The sequence below is a fragment of the Prunus dulcis genome, chromosome 2 (assembly GCF_902201215.1).
Source record: "Prunus dulcis chromosome 2, ALMONDv2, whole genome shotgun sequence".
NCBI classification, from domain to species: Eukaryota; Viridiplantae; Streptophyta; class Magnoliopsida; order Rosales; family Rosaceae; genus Prunus; species Prunus dulcis.
The window spans coordinates 13,385,414-13,405,954 of record NC_047651.1 but is presented as its reverse complement, the minus strand read 5'-3'; positions in this window follow the sequence as shown (position 1 = coordinate 13,405,954).

Below are 20,541 nucleotides of genomic sequence, written 5' to 3'. Positions count from 1 at the left end.
ATCAGGAGGGGGAGGGGTTATGCGCTAGCCCCAGCCAGGAGAGAGAGAGAGAGAGAGAGAGAGAGAGAGAGAGAGAGAGAGAGAGAGAGAGAGAGAGAGAATGTGTGTGTGTGTGTGTGTGTGTTTTCAGGTTTTTTTTATTAAAAACCAATTTCGAAATATTTATGATTTTGCCACTAAGGGTATTTTGATCGTATCTCTCTCGTTATAACTCCGATTCAAGCCCACATGTCTGCAGACTAATCTTACCGTGCTGTACGCAGCGGTATAGTCGAAATACCCAAATTCCTTTCCAGTCAAAAAGTCAACTTTAAACCCAATAAAATATTATAGGGGTAAAATGGTCTTTTATCTACATAAATTAATAATTACCAATGTATTTAGGACCGGGTCGTTACTTTGGATTGTAACATCCCACATCGACAAACGGAGAGGGGGTGATGTGCCTTATATGTACATGCCCGCCTCCATCTACCACGAGGCCTTTTCGGAGCTCACTGACTTTGGAGTCATGGGAACTCCGAAGTTAAGCGAGTTGGGGCTAGAGCAATCCTAGGATGGGTGACCCACTGGGAAGTTGCTCGTGAGTTTCTAGAAACAAAACCACGAGGGTAGAGAGGGGGGCCCAAAGCAGACAGTATCGTGTTACGGCGAACCAATGCCATGATGTGTCAATTGGGTGAAACTACCTCGAAGACTCACAGTCCACCGAGAGTCAAACTACCCAAACTTGGTCAAACGGGCCCACGGGGTCCATGACCACCAAATTCTGATATGAAAGTTCCTATAGGTTCCACAAGGTTTAGGATACACGTCCCGCAAGTTTGGTCCGGATCGGAAGGTTGGATCGCTCACGATCGCACAATTGGATGGTTACTAGGAACCTAGCCCTAGGGTTGGCATTTTCAGAGTATCCGGGACTCCGTTTTACGATCCATCGAATCCCATACGATCCTAAGAATTTCTAGATTAACATATTATAAATATAATACTATCCAACGGTTCAAACCTATCGAACCAGGATAACGCACAATATGTGATATCCGTTCGAGACTCAAACGGTATCCAAATTGAAATCCGAGCACACCTACGCGTTCACGACAACAAGGGGATCACATCGGGACACAATGCCTCTTTTCTATAGTACCAACGCGCCGCCACATGCCTTGGCAACACATGGGTGTCCAAAGCGATTAGGCATCGCCGAAAATTCTCCAAATCACGGCTCAAAGGTTCCTACTCTAAGTATAACACCATATTTGGAACCACTTTTGTTCTTGGACCTACACAAAAAACTGACCGAAAATGCAAACCCAAAACCGGCAGAATTTCAATTTGAAAATCAAACTACCTAAGCTCAACATTGATGAAATCCTACCCAACCATCAGCAAGACCTTGAAAAATAGTCGAAAATCCATACCTTGATTGCCCAAAATGGTGGCTGGAGGCGTCCGAAACGATCGAAGGAAAAACAACTAGAAAATCGGCTGGATTTTCACAAAATCAGGCGGTTGCACAGGTCGTTGGCGATGGAGATTGGGGGGGATAGGACGGTGAGGCCTCACCGGTCATTTCAAGATCGGACCCAGCTCCGGTGGTGGACCACGGCGACAGTGACAGCTCTAAGAGCCGCTCAGCTGTTCAAAAATCGGGAGGAGGAAGGGTTTTGAGCGAGCCCCAGCCTGGAGAGAGAGAGAGAGAGAGAGAGAGAGAGAGAGAGAGAGAGAGTGTGTGTGTGTGTTTTCAGGTTTTTTTATTATTAAAAACTCATTTCAAAATATTTACGATTTTGCCACTGAGGTTATTTTGATCGTATCTCTCTCGTTACAACTCCGATTCAAGCCCACCACGTCTACGGACTCATCTCGCCATGCTCTACGCAATGGTATAGTCGAAATACCCAAATTGCTTCCCAGGCAAAAAGTCAACTTTAAACCCAATAAAATATTCTAGGGGTAAAATAGTCTTTTATTTGCATAAATTAATAATTACCAATTTATTTAGGACCGGGTTGTTACAGAACATCCACGGAAACTTTAGAAGCAATTCACCTTTGGCATTATCCCATTAACAGCATGAGGTAGATCCAAGGGTTCGAGTTGCCACTTGCCATAAAGTTCGATAGTTTGTTTTGAATTACCCCCAACATAATTATCAGATTCAAGGTCCTGTACTTTGTGGGTTCTACCCTCAATACATAACCCTCCAGTATGCTGTGTTGGCCGATTCAGCTGGCCCTCAATCTTTTCCATCGGTCGTCTTCGTCTTCGTGCTCGACACATGTATGATCGAAAAGGAGAGAGAGTAATTTTGGGCTCGGAATTGTGGGTGCTAGAGGTGAGAGAGAGAGAAGAAGAAGAAGAAGAAGAAGAAGAAATCTGGAGGAAGGAGGGGTTTGCAGGCTGGGGTGGAGGGTGGTTGTGGGATGGGTTTGGGGGTTGGAGCTTGCGGCTGGTGGTCATGGGTGAATAGGAGGAGAAGAAATCAACGGGGGAGAGGGAGAGCGCAGAGAGGAGAGTTTTATTTTTTATTCATATTTTAATCAATTTAAAATTTAAAAAAATAATGTGGGACCCATAGTGCCACGTAGGTAATTAACGGAGAGATCTAACGGAAATTCTAACTGCGGAACCATATTGTAATAAATTTAAAAGACCGAGGTATGTGATTATTAAAATTGAAAAGATAGGGACTAACATGTCTCAAGGTTAAGGGTGTAACCACATGGTACTAAATTGTAATTAATTCTTGTTTAAATTACAATTTGTAACAATAGCATTCAAGGCCATATCCCTACAACTTTATCTAAGTGTCACAGTTTGGAGCCTTAATTCTGCGTGAGAATAATTTCACCGGAACCATTCCCCAAGGAGTCTTTGGCCTTTCTTCATTATCTGAGTTGGACTTATCTCAAAATCAATTGACCGGTTGCTTCCCAAAGAAGTAGGAAGTTTACTAAATTTGGAGTTTTTAGCTGTGTCTCAAAACATGCTATTTGGTGAAATTCCGGCAAGTCTAGGTAGCTGTATAAAAACAGAACATCTAAACATGCAAGGAAACTTCTTCCAAGGGACAATTCCATCATCTCTACGTTCACTAAGAGGTATTGAAGATTTAAGTCTCTCTCGCAACAATTTCTCAGGCAGGATTCCAGAGTTCTTGGAGGAATTTAAATTTTTAGAATCTTTGGATTTATCATATAGAAATTTTGAGGGCATGGTACCAATCAAAGGAGTTTTCAGAAATTCCACTGCCACATCGGTCAGAGGAAACAGTAAACTTTGCGGCGGCATCCCTGAGTTTCGATTGCCAAACTGCAAACTTCAACATGCCAACAAGATAAGATTGAGCCTAACCATGAAATTCGTAATCTCTTTGGTTTGTGGGATACTTAGAGTCACTTTTGCACTTACTTTTTTTGTACCTGCGTAGCTCAAGGAGACAAAAAAAAGGAGCACACTTCAAGTGATCTAGACCAATTTCTCAAGGTGTCTTACCAAAGTGTTCTAAAAGCTAGTGAGGGATTCTCCCTTGCCAACTTGATTGGTAAGGGCAGTTTCGGGTCAGTTTATAAAGGAGTTATTGAAAACAGTGAAACAACAATTGCCATCAAGGTGCGCAACCTCCTCCATCCTGCAGCTTCCAAAAGTTTCTTTGTTGAGTGTGAGGCCTTGAAAAATATTAGACACCGTAATCTTGTGAAGGTACTCTCCGCATGTTCTGGATATGATCATCGTAGTGATGATTTCAAGGTGTTAATTTATGTGTTCATGGTTAATGTGGGAGCTTAGAGGAACGGTTGCACCCGACTCACAATACAGGTGACACAAATGAGAAACCAAGGAGTTTAACTTTTTCTCAAAGGATGAACATTGCTATTGATGTAGCTATGGCATTGGATTATCTCCACCACCATTGCCAAACACCAATAGTTCACTGCGATTTGAAACCTAGCAACGTTCTTCTTAATGAAGATTTGGTTGGACATGTAGGTGACTTTGGGTTAGTAAGATTTCTTCCCAAAACTACTTATGGAAATCATTCGAGCTCCATGGGACTAAAAGGAACAATTGGGTATGCTCCTCCACATGACCAATCCTTTCTTTCAACATTCCTTATAAAGTTTCTCATATTGATTTTAAAAGTTTAAAGCACGAAAAACAGGCCTTTTTGAGAATTTAATAATAAATTACAATTTGGTGTGTTTTGAATTGTTGTAATGCAGAGTATGGTATGGGACATGAATTCTGGACACAAATTTGAGAAAATCTTGATTTCAATTTTAGAAATTGGTGTTGCTCGTTCTGCAGAGTTTCCTAGTGAGCAGTCGAACGTTACTGATGCTATGGCTGAAATGTGTCGCATAAGAATAGGAACAATCTTTAACAAAATACAATGTTTGAGTAAAGCATGTTATGCTATAGAAATGTGCAAGTGTTGTATGGGACATGTATGGAATATTAGAGTAAAATTATTAACTATGATTGTTGTATTACTGTTATTACTCTTATTTTTCAATGCAATAAGTTAATAATAATAACAACACTTTGCTTTTTATATATTTTTCAATGAGAAAAGATTTTTTCGACACCATTTCACCCTACGAAATGGGGATTTTTATTTTATTTTGTGGTATGGAGCTGCTATAATAGAATTCAAAATCAGCCTTTTTCCCATACTTCCTTTTCGAAAGCGAAAAAACCAGCACCTACGGCACGTATCTCACACAGGAAGCAGATAAGAACCACCCTAAGTCTTTCTAATTTTGTCCAAAGGCTTCAAAACCTGCTATATATGCCCAAGTGTTTGAATTATGTATATGAACATTAGAAATAGGCGGGAGTACATGGAGGGCAGACTGGGCTGCTACTGGCCCAAGTTTGTGGAGGCTTTGTTTACGAATTGTGACTTTGTGGAGGCTGGTTGGACAGAGGTTTTGTTTTTGCCATCAATTTTTTGGCTGGCTGGGCGGAGGTTTTGTTTCCATCTAGGTGACTTTCCGTAATTTTTGGCTTTTGTTGCCATCAATTTTTTTACTCCTCCCACTTCATTTTTTAACTCTCATGTTTTTTTTGGCCAAACGCTTGGGAAGGAAGGGGGGAAATATTTGGTGGGTTTTACAATATGACCGTACATATGGTTGGGAAATATTAGGGGGAAATACTATTTAATTAATGATTTCCTAAATCTCTCAAGCTTCGTTTCAATTGAAGGCATGAATATTGTGTTTTGAGCACTTAGAAACTACGGTTATTTCATATTTTAGATTGTGTAAATGCAGAGTATGGTATGTGTGGGGACCAAATCTCATTTGTCGTGGCTTAACCCATATGCCACAACCAAAAGACGTGGGATGATCAAGCTTCCTTCCCACTAGAGAAGTGCGGAGCGAGGGAGATGCAAATCACTCATCTGATCCCACTACAACTCATCTGATCCCACTACCATGAAGTGGGGGATGGGGTGCGCAAGGCTAGGAAAGCATGGCCAAACCCAAGAACTCGAAACGCTATAAAAACCCGGCTAGACCTCCAGCCAGGGGAGACAAAAAATGGAATTAAACACTGAGAGTACTCTGCGCAAATACTAACTTGAGCATCGGAGTGAGTTTTGCAGGTACTCACCTTTCTTCTATCGTTCGACCTCAGGAACAAAGTCTGGAGTTCTCTTTCGACCAAGGATGCATGCGGACTTCAGTCAAGAACCTGTAGAGGTAGTTCTTCTTGAAAGAAATCCTGCTCCAACAGTTGGCGCCGTTTGTGGGAATCTCGCAAAGTTGATCATAAATATGACTCTGCATAGGGAACTCCAAACACTTCCATCCCGGGGAATGCGACGTCCACTCCTCGACCTGGAAGCGTAAGGTCCAACTCCCAGGATGGGGAACCAAGCCTTGCTGTTATCCAATTGAGGGAAATCATGAAAGAGCTGCGTGAAACGAGAAAGGTAGCGGAGAAAGCTCTGGAGAAGGCGCAGAACACCGCTCGCCATGAGGGCCCAAAAGAGGGCAAGAGGAAGCAGAGACATGAGATCTCTGAGGGAGACTCCTCCAGCAGCACACACTCGAGCGTCTGGGACAAGACCATGGCAGAAGATCAAGACAAAGATCGTGACCTGCATGAAATGGCGAAGAGGGCCAAGAACACTGATTTGCGCAATCAGATCGAGAAGATTGTCAGAGGGTACAAGCCACAAACACCCGCGGAACTAGCTTTGGAGGCGGCGAAAGGAATTTGCAAGTCGTCATTCACGGAAGACATCCTGAAAGCCAAGAAGCCAGTTAAGTTCACCCAACCTAAGTTTAAGCTGTTCGAGGGCACTACCGATCCCATTGAGCATATCTACCATTTCCAACAACAAATGGTGCTCGAAGGGGACGACGAGGCCCTGTCATGTAAGTTGTTCCCCTCAAGCTTGTCAGGATCGGCCCTGATCTGGTTTAGACAGCTGAAACCAAGGTCTATTGGCGGTTTTACCCAACTCTGTGAAATGTTCATATCTCAATACATTTGCAATCAAAAGAGGAGAAAAGATGTCACGATCCTATTTAGCACAAAGCAAAGTATTGGAGAAAGCCTTAAAGACCACTTGAGGCGTTTTACGGAGGAAATGTCTACTCTTGAGGAGTGCGATTCTCATACTGCTTCATTGGCATTTCGTGAGGGGGTCATACCTAGAACAAAGATGCACAGGTCTCTAGTGAAGACCCCACCTGTGGATATGAGGGAAGTAATGGCCTGAGCGGATGGAATCATCAGACTAGAAGAAGAAGAGCTCACCTAGTCAAAACGAGCCACTTCCACCATTGCGATCCCAAAGCCTCTATTGGAGCAAAAAGGGGAGACGAAGCGATATTCCTTGAGACAAGAGCCTAGCAACGGACCTAGGCAAAGCCAACCCTTCACCATGCTCACGGTGAGTTTAGCCAAACTTTTTCATGAGAATAAGGGCAAAGATATATTTCGAACGCGCCTGCGATCCGCAAATCCCCAGAAAAGCGAGACAAGAACAAGATGTGCGCCCATCATAATGACTTTGGACATACTACTGATGAGTGCCGTAGTCTCAGGTACCAGGTGGAGGCAATGCTGAGAAAAGGAATGTTATCCCAGTACCGCGCTGAACCTAAGAATAGGGAAAATGAAGAGGATGGGTCAAAAACAATGACCGGCAATATCGCAAATGAAGAACTGCTGGAGATCAACACCATCCATGGTCGACCGAAAAGGTGACGAGCCGAAAAGGTGAGACGCATAAACGGGATCGCATCTGCCTCTGAATCTGCCAAAGCCTTGGAGAAGATTAGAGTCATCTCATTCACGCAGAAAGATATGGAGGAAATTGAGTTCCCTCACAACGACGCGTTAGTGGTTACCCTCTGTGTTGCCAATTCGATGGTAAAAAGAGTGATGATTGATGGGGGAAGTAGCGCAGACGTGTTATTCTGGAGCACCTTCATAGCTGGATGAAAAGGAGATTCAGCTAAACCCAACACCAATCTACGTGTTTGAAGGAACAAAAGCTCAACCGATCGGAGACGTGACTCTACTAGTTATCGCCACAGGTAAGACTCTATTCGTACTTTCGTAGTTGTAGACGCGCCAAGCGCGTATAGCGCTATAATGGGAAGAAACTAAATTCATCGAATGGATGGAGAAGCATCGACACGTTGCCAGGTAATGAGGTGCATGTCCGAAGATGGGAGAACCACAGTTGATATCAATGGGGATCAAGTGGAGGCCAGACGATGCTACAACATAGCAACTAACCTTAAGGCTACAACTCCGCAGTAGGGCGAGGATTTATAGCAATTAATGGAGGATCCACCAGAATAAGAGGAGGAGGATAACTCAGAGCTTCCGACGATCGAACCACTCAAGGAAGAAGTTCTGGATCCCTCTTACCCTCATAGAAAAGTGTGGGTGGGCTCCATTCTATCTAAAGATAAGGTAGACCAACTAATGGAGTTATTAAGAGAGAATAAGGACGTGTTCGCGTGGTCACATAAAGACATGCCGGGGATCGACCCGGAGATTGCGTGTCATCGGCTGAATGCTGATCCAATCCACCCCCTGTACTGTTGGAGCAGGATTTCTTTCAAGAAGAAATACCTTCACAGGTTCTTGATTGAAGTCCGCACGCTTCCTGGGTCGAAAGAGAACTCCGAAATTTGTTCCCGAGGTCGAACGATGGAAGAGGGGTGAGTACCTGCAAAAGTCACTCCGACGCTCAAGTCAGTATTTGCACAGAGTACTCTCAGTGTTTAATTCAATTTTTTGTCTCCCCTGCACAGGTTTTTATAGCGTTTCGAGTTCTTGGGTTTGGCCATGCTTTCCTAGCCTTGTGCATCCCATCCCCCACTTCATGGTAGTGGGATCAGATGAGTTCTAGTGGGATCAGATGAGTGATTTGCGTATCCCTTGCTCTGCATTACTCTAGTGGGAGGGAAGCTCGATCATCCCACGTCTTTTGGTTGTGGCATATGGGTTAAGCCACGACAAATGAGATTTGGTCCCCACAATGCACCCATTTTTTCCTCTCTACACGCTTCACGGGTGGAGAGGGAAAAATTATCTAAGTGGAATTTTGGAACAGGGTTTCTTCTGGTTGAGCACATGTCATCCGGATCGGCTCATGGCTGAGCCTAAATAAGCCATACCTTTTCCCTTGGGCTTGCTGGTCAAGCCCAAAAACATGATTCCTATTGGCTTATCACCAACCCACGCATGTTGATTTCGCACCTTACATGTGAAATATTCAAATGTGGACTTTCATGCACGTTGCTAACTTTTCAAGTTCCAACTGTGGACTGTTACCCTTATGTGGTGTATCCAAGTGCGGACAGCTGACCCCATGTGCAAGTGGGCCCTTTTATTTATTTTGGATTTCTGCGCCTTTGCTGATCTGGTGGGCCCCTGCGCTTTTTCCTCTTGGCTGACCGACCCCAGTTGTGGTGTGCTTGGTTTTGAGCAGTTGCCAACGCTATGGGTCCCATACTTCTTGGTTTCTCTCTCCTGGCTGATCCCACTCCCAGGTGTCATGTGCTTTAGTTTCTCTCTCCTGGCTGATCCCATCCTCGGGTGTCATGTGCTTTAGTTTCTCTCTCCGGGCTGATCCCATCCCCAAGTGTCATGTGCTTTAGTTTCTCTCTCCTGGCCGATCCCATCCCTTTGGCTTTGAATTTTTTCCAATTCAGTGGGTCCCATAATTCTTGGGTTCTCTCTCCTGGCTGATCACATTCCCAGGTGTCATGTGCTTTAGTTTCTCTTTCCTGGCTGATCCCATCCCCAGGTGTCATGTGCTTTAGTTTCTCTCTCCTGGCCAATCTCATCCCCTTGGCTTTGAGTTTTTGCCAATTCGATGGTCCCATAATTCTTGGTTTCTCTCTCCTAGCTAATCCCATCTTCAAGTGTTATGTCCCTTAGTTTCTCTCTCCTGGCCGATCACATCCCTTGGCTTTGAGTTTTTGCCAATTCGGTGGGTTCCATAATTCTTGGTTTCTCTCTCCTGGCTGATCCCATCCTCAGGTGTTATGTCCCTTAGTTTCTCTCTCCTGGCCGATCACATCCCCTTGACTTTGAGGTTTTGCCAATCCGGTGGGCCCCGTGCTCTTTGCTTTCTCTTTGCTAGCCGATCTCAAATGGATTCCAATATTCATGAGAGCACCTTTCGAACTCATGCGCCTTTGGTTCTTCAATTGATCAAAGGTGTCCACGCACTTTTTTTTTTTGGTTTTCTTCTTCTTTTTTTCTCTTGCGTTTGAGTCGTTCGTGCGAGCCCAAAACCCCTTAGCTGTCTTTCCGGAACCGTGCACCTTCGGTTTCTCGACCGACCAAAGGTGTTCACGCAATTTTTTTTTATTTTTTTTTATTTTTTGGGTTGGTGTTTGAGCCGTCCTTGCGGGCCGAAAAACCCCTTAGCTATCCTTCCGGACCCGTGCACCTCCGGTTTCTCAACCGACCCAAGGTGTTCATGATCATTTTTTTTTTTGGCATGCTTGAGCTATCCCTACGGACCCCAAAAACCCCTTAGCTGTCCTTTCGAACCCGTGGACCTTCGGTTTCTCAATCGACCCGAGGTGTTCACAGACTCTTTTTTTTTCACAGAAAATGGGGAGGGGGTCATGATCACAGAAAATACTCGTAATGTGGATAATACAAGGGCTTGCATCAAGATTCGAGAAAGCTTGATTGCCATTTTAGAAGTTTGTGCAGCTTGTTTTGCGAAGTTGCCATGAGAACGGTTGGACATTCGTGATGCTCTGACAGAGATGTGTCGTATACGAAAGGAACCTTGAGCGAATAGAATATGTGAATAAAAGCATACTTCTATATGCTCTCCGTATATAATTGTAACGCACATTGTTTCCTTATTTCAAAAATCACATAATTGCCTTGCTTCTAATCCAAATTTGGGAGCATCAGAGGAGTGCAGAGATGAAATGAAGAGGCTTTCATATTTGTTTGATCAGTCGAGTGTAGTTAATGTGGTGTCCAGCAGACAGTTAATGTGGGTCCGCTACTTGTCATTTAGGTTGTTGAACTTTATGCTTGTGGCTTTTGGAGCAAGAGAGTTGAAGAATCATTTGAAGTGGCTCAGTGCGCATGCGTCCTCCTTATTTCCCATTGGCAAATGGGTTTGTTTTCCTGTTGTTTCATTGAAAGTCTTATTGTTTTCCTATTGTTTCAGGGAAAGTGTGAAAAAGTACACTTTGGAAAGAAATTAAAAACTAGAAGGGATGCCACCGTTAATTCAAATGCTGAAAAATGATGTCGTATGGGAGGAAAATCTTGTTGTGCCTAAGTACCGGCAAATCATTAGGTGAGTATGATTTTAACTTCTTTTTTTCCTTATGGTTCATATACATGTATTTTAGAATAATTTATCTTATTTTTTTGGGTCAAAACGCTAGCCAAAATATCAAAGATCCACGGATAACTCCTGTTCTTGTTGGGAAATCATATATTCCTTTGGTAAATAAGTTTGGAAATCCAAATATTGGAAATCCAGGCAAAGTCTTGCAGCATGTGTACTTTTTCCAACTTAACTTGCAAGTTGGAACTCATACAGTAACTATTCACAGTTGCAGCATGTACTTTTTCCAAAACTCGTATGGTATTCTCCAACAAGGGACCCATTCCATGTCAATCACATATACTTTTTTCCATTCCTCAATTGTTTTTTTTCCTTCTTTTCTTCCATTCCTTAGCCGCCCACCCCCACGATAAGGTTTGAGTGGCAAGTCGTCCACCATACTCAAACGAAAATAGACCAGTAGCATACAATAAGAAATCTTCTAAAATTTAAGGGTTTGTCCAATATAGGTCCCTGTATTTTTTATTTTTTTTAAAACTTATACCTATCATTAAATTTGAGTGGGATCAGATGAGTGATTTGCGTATCCCTCGCTCTGCATTACTCTAGTGGGAGGGAAGCTCGATCATCCCACGTCTTTTGGTTGTGGCATATGGGTTAAGCCACGACAAATGAGATTTGGTCCCCACAATGCACCCCTTTTTTCCTCTCTACACGCTTCGCGGGTGGAGAGGGAAAAATGATCTAAGTGGGATTTTGGAACAGGGTTTCTTCTGGTTGAGAACATGTCATCCGGATGGGCTCATGGCTGAGCTTAAATAGGCCATACCTTTTCCCTTGGGCTTGCTGGTCAAGCCCAAAAACATGATTCCTATTGGCTTATCACCAACCCATGCATGTTGCTTTCGCACCTTGCATGTGAAATATTCAAATGTGGACTTTCATGCACATTGCTAACTTTTCAAGTTCCAACTATGGACTGTTACCCCTATGTGGTGTATCCAAGTGCGGACAACCGATCCCATGTGCAAGTGGGCCCTTTTATTTATTTTGGATTTCTGCGCCTTTGCTGATCTGGAAGGCCCCTGCGCATTTTCCTCTTGGCTGACCGACCTCATTTGTGGTGCGCTTGGTTTTGAGCTGTTGCCAACGCTGTGGGTCCCATACTTCTTGGTTTCTCTCTCCTGGCTGATCCCACTCCCAGGTGTCATGTGCTTTAGTTTCTCTCTCCTGGCTGATCCCATCCTCGGGTGTCATGTGCTTTAGTTTCTCTCTCCGGGCTGATCCCATCCCCAAGTGTCATGTGCTTTAGTTTCTCTCTCCTGGCCGATCCCATCCCTTTGGCTTTGAATTTTTTCCAATTCAGTGGGTCCCATAATTCTTGGGTTCTCTCTCCTGGCTGATCACATTCCCAGGTGTCATGTGCTTTAGTTTCTCTTTCCTGGCTGATCCCATCCCCAGGTGTCATGTGCTTTAGTTTCTCTCTCCTGGCCAATCTCATCCCCTTGGCTTTGAGTTTTTGCCAATTCGATGGTCCCATAATTCTTGGTTTCTCTCTCCTAGCTAATCCCATCTTCAAGTGTTATGTCCCTTAGTTTCTCTCTCCTGGCCGATCACATCCCTTGGCTTTGAGTTTTTGCCAATTCGGTGGGTTCCATAATTCTTGGTTTCTCTCTCCTGGCTGATCCCATCCTCAGGTGTTATGTCCCTTAGTTTCTCTCTCCTGGCCGATCACATCCCCTTGACTTTGAGTTTTTGCCAATCCGGTGGGCCCCGTGCTCTTTGCTTTCTCATTGCTAGCCGATCTCAAATGGATTCCAATATTCATGAGAGCACCTCTCGAACTCATGCGCCTTTGGTTCTTCAATTGATCGAAGGTGTCCACGCCCTTTTTTTTTTTTTTTGGTTTTCTTCTTCTTTTTTTCTCTTGCGTTTGAGTCGCTCGCGCGAGCCCAAAACCCCTTAGCTGTCTTTCCAGAACCGTGCACCTTCGGTTTCTAGACCGACCAAAGGTGTTCACGCATTTTTTTCTCTTTTTTTTTTTGGGTTGGTGTTTGAGCCGTCCGTGCGGGCCGAAAAACCCCTTAGCTATCCTTCCGGACCCGTGCACCTCCGGTTTCTCAACCGACCCAAGGTGTTCATGATCATTTTTTTTTGGCATGCTTGAGCTGTCCCTACGGGCCCCAAAAACCCCTTAGCTGTCCTTTCGAACCCGTGGACCTTCGGTTTCTCAATCGACCCGAGGTGTTCACAGACTCTTTTTTTTTTCACAGAAAATGGGGAGGGGGTCATGATCACAGAAAATACTCGTAATGTGGATAATACAAGGGCTTGCATCAAGATTCGAGAAAGCTTGATTGCCATTTTAGAAGTTTGTGCAGCTTGTTTTGCGAAGTTTCCATGAGAACGGTTGGACATTCGTGATGCTCTGACAGAGATGTGTCGTATACGAAAGGAACCTTGAGCGAATAGAATATGTGAATAAAAGCATACTTCTATATGCTCTCCGTATATAATTGTAACGCACATTGTTTCCTTATTTCAAAAATCACATAATTGCCTTGCTTCTAATCCAAATTTGGGAGTATCAGAGGAGTGCAGAGATAAAATGAAGAGGCTTTCATATTTGTTTGATCGGTCGAGTGTAGTTAATGTGGTGTCCAGCATACTTGAATTTATTTACTCTGAAAAATGTATGGCTTGGTAGTTCACAATCATGCTGTTGCTGAGCTAAAGAGTTCAGAAATACATGGTCCTATAATCAATTAGCATCTATCTGACTATTTTTCTTCAAAGAAATATTTGATGCGCACAGAGAGAATCAATCTATTAACGTGCGTAAATTTGGAATGAACTCTATTATGTGGAGCTGGTGTCAAACCATTCTCAACACTAAGATCTCCAAGCAGATGTGGAGCTGGTGTCAAACCATTCTCAACACTAAGATCTCCAAGCAGATGTATGAGACGTTGGTTAAATTTAAATTCACTCTTGATCAAAGAATAAATGTTGAGAGACTGGTTGCAGACAGTGTGCTTCCTTCACTTGTACGTGCTGTTTTAGCTTTTGCTTTTAATTTCAATATAATTTTAAGCCTCTGATCTTTTTTCTCTTTTGAAAGAGACTAGACAAAAAATCTGGAAATTTTGTGGTTGAGATTGTGAGAAGTAGGAATCTAAATGCGAAGCCATGTGACAGATATTGGAAATCCAAGCAAAGTCTTCCAGCATGTGTACTTTTTCCAACTTAACTTGCAAGTTGGAACTCATACAGTAACTATTCACAGTTGCAACATGTACTTTTTCCAAAACTCGTATGGTATTCTCCAACAAGGGACCCATTCCATGTCAATCACATATACTTTTTTCATTCCTCAATTGTTTTTTTTCCTTCTTTTCTTCCATTCCTTAGCCGCCCACCCCCACGATAAGGTTTGAGTGGCAAGTCGTCCACCATACTCAAACGAAAATAGACCAGCAGCATGCAATAAGAAATCTTCTTAAATTTAAGGAGCAGTAAACGAAAATAGACTAGTAGCATACATCGTTGCCACCAGACTTCATATTTTATTTATAATTGGTTTTCTTTTTTCTTTTCTATTTTATTTTTAAAATTAAGAAAATATAACATGGGTAGTTATATTCCATAAAAGTATGACCTATTATCTGATTTTATTTTAAATTTTATTTTGTTTAAATATAAAAATGTGAATGTACTATATTATCCATATTTAATTAACCAAGGGCATTTTCTGATATTTTGAATGTTTCCCCATGCCCTTTGCTTTATATATAGATTTATTTCAAGCATTTCATTAACTGCCATAATTGTAATTAATACTCCCTATTAATAGTATATTAATCACCCCATTTCTTTTGGTTGCCATTCCCTCTAACATTATAGTCCCCTAAAATTGCAAACAAAAAAAAAATTCTATAAATTACATATCCAATAATGTACTTATAAAATTATAAATATAAATATATACTTATAAAAATATAGGTACATTATTTAAATAAAATAGAGGTATATGGTTTACCAAAAAAATTATAAAAAAAACTAAGTCAATTTGTAATTGAAATATCCGTACATTTTTCATAAATTAAAATAGTTACACAATAATTTATAGAAAACAGGTACGTTGTATAATTGAAATTTCTACACATTTTTTATAAATTAAAAATAGGTACATTATTTAGAAGTAAAAAATAGGTTCATTATACTAGGTAAATTGTTTTACTAGGTACATTATTTGAGAAAAAAAAATAGGTATATCATTTAGATCATAAAACAATTAATCAAATTATTTTTCATAAAACAAGTAATAGGTACATTATTTAGAGAAAAAAATAGATACAAAATTTAGAGAAAAAATAGGTTCAGTATACTAGGTAAATTGTTTTACTAGGAACATTATTAGAGAAAAAAATAGGTACATTATTTAGAGAAAAAAATAGGTTCAAAATTCATAAAACAAATAATAAATAGATTATCAAATTATTTTTCATAAAACAAGTAATAGGTACATTATTTAGAGGAAAAAGCTAGGTACATTATTTGGGGAGAAAAAATAGGTTCATTTTATAAATAAATAAAAAATCATGAAACAAACAATAAAAAGATGATGAAATTATTTTTCATAAAACAAGTAATAGATGCTTTATTTAGAGAAAAAAGGGGTACATTATTTAGAGAGAAAAAAGTTGGTAAATTGTATAGAGAAACAAACAGGTTCATTTAAAAAAAATGTTTTATTTTTCGACATAATTAGAATGTACACTATTATTCATAAAACTATAATAAAATAGATTACTAGTGGTATAATTCATAAAAGGAAAACAACATAAATTTTTTTATTAAATAAACCAAAAAGTTAAAAGATTACTAATACGTTAATGTTGAATTTAATATTTAATTTCAAATAAGTTTCTAAATTAATTCCTACATCCATTACAACTATTTGGAGATCTTTTCAAATTTAGCATGTGTGCCATTTGTAACACCCCGACTCCAAATTTAATTCATATTTTAATTTATTTAAAGTGAAATTACGAATTTACCCTTGGGGTAGGGGTAAATTGGTTATTTTCTTATCCGGAAGGATTTTGGGATCACGACTGGTATTTTTGGGTAAGTTATACTGAGACGAATTCATAGACATGCAGTAGGCTTGAAAGGGAGTTGGAACGAAGATTTGGCAATCAAAAGTAATTCAGTGGCAAACTTGTAATTATTTCGAACAGGGTTAGAGTAAAAATATGATTTTTCACTTTTACCTCACGCTCTCTCTCTCTCTCTCTCTCTCCCGATTCTCCCTCTGCGCGCGACCTCCCCCTCCCCCATAACTGTTCACCGAACCAGAAACCACCACCCCGCCACTAATTCCGACCACCCCGATCGACGGCACCGGTCTCGAAGGACTCCCCTCGATGTCCCGGTCAAGACCTGCCAGCTTTCCCTTTCGGAAAATTCGAGAATCGCCGACGGCATCGACTGGTTCAAACCTGAGTCTTCCCGACGTCGCGCCGTCGCCTTCGTCGCCCAAACCCGGTGAATAAGGTGAGGTTTCTTCCACTTTTTCCTTGCTCTAGCTGACTATTGCATAGGTTTGGATCGATTTGCTGTGTAGAAAATCGATTTGAAAACCTAGGTTTTGGCCGGATTTCAAACTGAAATTCCGGCCAGTTGCCGTCCGAACTGGACCTCCTCGTAGTTGAATGATGTGATCCTAACCTCAAGTAGAAGCTAGAGTAGGAAGGGGGAGCTCGGGTGTGGAATTTTTCCGTAGCCGGAATTTACGAGTAGTGGGCGAGGGTGGTGAAGTTGCACTTTGTCTCGATGAGATCCTCAGGTTGTCACGAGTACGTAGGATTTTGCGGATCTCAATTCGGACGTCGTTTGACTATTGAACGGATTTTCGCATATTGTGCGTTATCCGGGTTCGATAGGTTCTGACTGTTGGATCGTTTCCCAATTAAAATATGTTGTTCTAGGTATTCCTAGGATCGTGTAGGACTTTGCAAATCATGAATCGGAGCCCCGGATGTTCCGATTCAATAACTTAAAGTTTACGTTTTACGATAACCGTTCGATCATGCGATCGTAAGCGATCTAATCGTCCGTTTCGGACCAAACTTGCGAGACGGGTATCTTAGACCTTATGAAACCTTTAGGAACTTTCGGAGTGTGAAACGGAGGTCATGGGTCCCATGGGTCCGGTTGACCCGAATTGGAAAGTTTGACCGCCGGTTGACCAAGTGTCTCCCGAAGCTGTTCCATCGTCCAAATTGGGTAGTTGGACTTTAGAACGTCTCATTCCTAGTACACTTACTAGAAACATGGGAAATTAGGATATTAAATGCAGAGTACTCGTTCAAAACGCTTCGTATTAATCTCGTATATGTATTCTAAAATAGGTACTCCGACCACGCATATGCAGTAGGCGGGACCCTCTCAGGGTCAAGCAGTGTGGGACTACTTGTGAGTGGACTTTGTTTTCAAACCTTATGCATGGTTTTATGATGGGAAATATTATGCATGATGTTTTTAAATGGTATATTGGATATATTATTTATTCAATTGTTGAAAGTGATATTTTTATGATGCATTGAAAATATATTTTTGGGTTTTGGCATATTTGAGTATCTTGAGTATGTATATATGGATTTTGAGAATTTCTATATATGTTTGGCTATGTGTGGGGTACTTGGGTTGTTGAGATGAGATTGTGGAAAGTGTTGAGTATAGAATGTCAGTTTGGAGTGCTATAAGCACTACCCTATGTACCTCCCTGAATTTGGAACTTGGATACGGAAACTTGAGATACTTGGAATTGTCGGAACTCGGGGCATCCTTGACGGAATGTTGCTATAGACTCTTGATTGGGTAATCTGCGCCCGTAGGACTGGTCACAGATGTACGAGTTTTGAGGCTATCGTCGGTACGTGCTAGCTGAGAGTTGATCCCCCAGTTGGACGGCGTGTTCCCTAGTCACATGGTGAATTGATGACTCTTCATGAGGACTTTGCCAGGGTGACTAGTCAAACAATCCCCCGATTGGATTGTTTCCCTGGTACAACTAGGTGATGGTCATATATATATATATATCTTATATTATATCTTTACATATATATACCTATTCATTCATTCTTATTTTTTGGTGAGGATACTTCCTTGCCGGTCTTGCTAATGGGTACGCTTTTGAGAATTTAATTTGAGACTTATAATATTTGATTGGTGGGTTTGTAAAGCGTTCTTTATGGATTTCAGACTTGGTATTGGTTTGGTGTTGATATATATATACTTGATTATGATGGTTTTGGGATGCATTTGGATTTCTTACATTGTTTTCTAAACGGTGGGGTTATATTACGTTGGTTGACACTGAATTGAATTTTATTTTTGTCCACTCACAATTTTTTGTTTTACGCCCCCCAGCCAGTAGTTGACTGAGCTCTGCAGCAGAGCCGGATCGTGTGCTTCCGAGCCTTGAGCCTTCGTAGTACTCCTTCATTTAATTTCCTTTGAACTTTGTTTTTGTTGTAATCGAATTCCTTAGATATGCTCTATTATCATCCTTGTTAGGGTTTGATTTATAAGGCCGGAGGCCTTTAATGTAAACTGTTTATTCGCTTTAAAGCGCGCTACTGGTTGGGATTATATTGTGTTGGTTATGTAGGTTGGATTTTGTTGGGTTTGTTCAATTTACAGGGGAAACTCTGCCAAAATTTTGGTAGAGAGTCTCGAGGTTTTTAGTAAGTGGGCCCAACATCGGGATGATGTCGGCAAAAAGACGGGGTTCGCTCCGATTTCAGAGAAATTCCGGGGCGAGTCCTGTCACCATTAATTACACCCCCCACATAACACGTTAACTTGTAAATATGGGTAGTTTTGAAATTCGAAAAATATAATAAATCAGATTTTAAGCTAGATTAGGTAATTTGATTACTTAGATCCTAATAATCAGGTTTTATTTGAAAAAAGTGGGTATTTTAAATAGAAAATAAAAAAAAGAGTTGTAGGTGATTAAAAATGAATTTTATAAATTTAAGTTCAATTTAATTTTAGTCTTCTTAATTTTTTTAATTTTTAATATTGTAAAGTCAACATATCCACGAAAAACTTATCGACATATGACAACAAAAACATTACCTATATAAAATATCAATAACGCTGGGCACCAACTTGTTTACCAACTTTTGAATACCAACACATGTGGCACATGACATGGCAACCTATGTCATCTGCCACCTCATTTATTTTAATTACATAATTTGTTATATAAATAAAATAATTTCACACCCAAAAAAGAAAAAAAAAAGAAAAAGAAAAAGAAATTCTTTTATTTATATAACAAATTACGTAATTAAAATAAATGAGGTGGCAGATGACATAGGTTGCCATGTCATGTGCCACATGTGTTGGTATCCAAAAGTTGGTAAACAAGTTGGTGCCCGTAGCGTTATTGATAAAATATCTTAGGTATTGTAACATTTTCAGTGAAATATCAAAACCTGTTAGTCTACTTGGGCAGGTGTCATCGTACGTATGGGTGGAGAGGGCCCTGATGTATTAAATGCGTTCTTATGTCAGGGCATGTACCTTCTCTTAATGAGCATGGCAAGTCGAACCCATCCAGACCCAAGTTTGTTAGAGACTTGGAGGGCAAAATATCTTATTTTCTCCCATAAATACTTTACACCTACAATAATAACTTCAAGGGCTTCTTAGATTCACACGTTTTTTGTTTTAAATGTAGGTCCTTTGATATTTATTATTTTTTTATTGTGTAATTTTACTGTTTGAGGTAAATAAGGAAAACACATTAAAAATCTAAATTTAATGCATTATTTCCTTGTAATTGAATTCTATAATTTAAATTTTAAAATTTTCCTTTTTTATTTATTTTTAAAATTAAAAAAAGATAACATGGGTAATTATATTCCATAAAAGTAGGACCTATTATCTGATTTATTTTTAATTTTAATTTTTAAAATATGAAAAAAAATGTGAATTTACTATATTATCCTCATTTAATTAATAATTTTAATTCTTAATGTTTGAATTAACCAAGGGCATTTTCTGGTATTTTGAATATTTCACCATTCTCTGCCTTTTGCTTTATATATACTAGCCTTTCTGCACGCGCTTCCGCGCCTGCAAGAGGCTCTTTTTCAAAAAAATTAAATTTATTTTAGAATTAAAAAAGATAATGGATAGTTATGTTCCATAAAAATAGGATCCATTATCTGAATTTTCTTTTATTTTAATTTTTTTAATACGAAAAATTTTGAATTTACCATATTATCCTAATTTAATTAATAATTTCAATTTGTAATGTTTGCATTAACCAAGGGCATTTTTTGGTATTTTGAATGTTTCACCATTCTCTGCCTTTTGCTTTATATATATAGATATATAAAATATAATTTAATCAATAAAAAGTAAAAACCCACATATTATACCAATCGATTATACATGCACCCACATTAAATTATGTACCTAACATACAAATAAATAGTGCTATTATTAGCAACGAAAAATACTCAAAATAAATCATGTTGCCTATAAGTTATGAACATAAATTAGAAGACTACATATAAGTCAAATAAATAAATAAAAATAGACAAAATAAAATTGTATGTTACCTATAAATAAATAAAAAGGTACATAAAATATTATTAAACATTGTTAAAAATATGAAAAAACATATATATACCTATTCA